General features: G+C 34.0%; 1 pseudogene; it reads left to right on the plus strand.

Annotated features, from left to right (window-relative positions):
* The window catches only part of LOC107027761, a 4156-nt pseudogene extending 2591 nt beyond the window's left edge, over positions 1–1565 (plus strand).
* The last annotated feature ends 873 nt before the right edge of the window (positions 1566–2438 follow it).

A 2438-nucleotide genomic window follows, 5' to 3' on the forward strand; every position in this document is an offset into this window, starting at 1 on the left:
TATATATATATATATATATATATAATTACTTATGTTTATTTCATGGTTTTAAAACGAACAGCAATGCCAACTAAATTTGTCTACACGAATGACTTGATTAACGTGTTGAAAAAGAAGCATGCTTCTGGGACATATACTAAACTGGTATAATTAACTTCTTTTTTATTCATTCGATCTAAAGTCATTTGCTTAATTCCTTTGGTCTAATATTATGATGTTTTTTTCTTATTTGTTTAGGTATTTTACTTAGAAGCTTGTGAGTCTGGAAGCATGTTCGACGGTCATCTTCCTAAAGGTTTAAATATTTATGCAACGACTGCATCAAATCCCAATGAAAGTAGTTGGGGAACATATTGTCAAGTTGGCGCAGGTGGTCCTTGCTTGGTAGAGTGTCCCCCTCCTAAGTTTAAAGGTGTGTTTGGGAGACTTATATAGTGTTGCTTGGATGGAAGATTGGTAATCGCGTCTAAAAAGCTTTGCTTTTCTTATAGTCGGCCTGTAATGCCCCCTTAAATTAATTACTTTCCTCCTTTCAGCTCAGAATGCCTAATTCACAACTTTTCTAGTCTTCAAGATGCCAATTTTTTTGGATCAAAATGAACAATACAAAAAAAAGGTTATTTTTCGATACTTCTCTTATAATAACACATCTTTCTTAATTGTGTCAAATTTATTGATGTTTGCACTTGTAAACAGTGAAGCTGAATATCTCCAAACTGAAACTTTGAACGACCAGTATAACACGGTAAGATCTTGTACTACATATATACTCTCGATTGTATATATATTCTAAAAGTTTTGTTCAGATCCTATACGCCATATTTATGCTTTATTATAATTTCATTGTGTACAATGCTGCTCAGGTTGCAAACAGAACAGCAGCCAATCTAACATATGGTTCACATGTCATGCAATATGGCGATACAATATTAAGTGTCGATGTACTTTTCCAGTATATGGACGCTGCTTCTGTAAACCATAGTCACGTTTCCACGAATTCTGAACGTTAAAAAATGTGGACCAACGTGACGTTGAACTTTTCTACTTGACATCAAAAGTAATTTTGAATTTTTCCTACTTCATCTGATTAAATTTGATTTCACGTATTATAAGATGGAGAAAATTAAAACGTTCTAATTTATTCATAATCTTGGCAGTACCAAGATGCTCCTGAAGGCTCCGATGAGCATTTTGAAACTTGTGCCAAACTTATCAAGACTATAGAAGAGAGAAGTCAAGTGGACAATCGTGTAAAACATATTGGTGATGTTCTGTTTGGAGTTGAAAAAGGTAGTGAAGTACTGCAGCACGTTTGACCTGCTGGACAACCTCTTGTTGACAATTGGGATTGCTTAAAATCCTATGTAAGTAGCAACCAAATTTTTTGGTAGTGTTTTTCGTGTTTTTTTGGTTCTTTTCATGTATAGATCGAAACATTTGAGGTACATTGTGGAAAATTGAGCTCGTATGGGAAGAAACATATACGTGGTATGGCAAATATTTGCAATGCTGGAATTGAGAGTGAAGAAATGGCTTCTGTAACAGCACAAGCATGTTCCTCTTGATTAGAAGAGGATAGTCTTGGCTCAAAGTTAATGTAATGTTTAGCCTGTTTGTGTTATGGTTGCATAGTTACATTGCAGTTTCATGAAGTGCAACAATGAGAATAATATATACGGTTCATGTTGACAAGTACATCTTGTCCCCTTACCATGTAGTAAAGTATGAAATTGTCATGGAGATATTTATTTATGAATATATTGTCATTTTCACATTTCATTATAATGTCATGTAATTATCATGACAGTGAAAGAGAAATAAAAAGGTATAAAATAATGTGTTGGTGAATATACCTTAAATTATAGTTGAAAATAAAATGAAAGAAATGAATAAATAAATATCAGAGTGGGTTCTGTTGTAACTACGTTGGCTCTATGAATCCATCAGAGTTTGAGGGGAATCTTTCGATTATAGATGAGTTAGAGAATGGGTTTGAACAAAGAAATTCGTCGGTTTTCAAGGCAGAGGCTTGGGGTGCCATGCTACTTACTGTGCCCAACTAGTATCCCATGCGCCACTTAGTGTGTCAGGTCCCTATCCTTCCGACCTTCTTTTCGTGTGAGTTCCCTCGAATCGTACTTATGTTTTCTACTTGATATCCACACTTACAAATCTTCGTTAAACATTGAGAGATCATTCATAATGTGAATCATAACCCTTTATTTCAGAATTCAAATTCAAAGTAGAGTTTAAAGTAAAGTCTTGAGAGTTCTTTCGACTCATTTGAGAAATCTTTTACGATCTTTAAAACGTGTTTTAAGACTTGAGTACTTAAGCTAGAGGATGAGGAGTGCTTAGTTTCATTTTTAAAAATGAATATATGTGAACTAAGTATTTCAAAGAGTAAATGTTTTTACATTTAATACGAGGGGAAACAC

This window comes from Solanum pennellii, chromosome 8 (assembly GCF_001406875.1).
Source record: "Solanum pennellii chromosome 8, SPENNV200".
NCBI lineage: Eukaryota > Viridiplantae > Streptophyta > Magnoliopsida > Solanales > Solanaceae > Solanum > Solanum pennellii.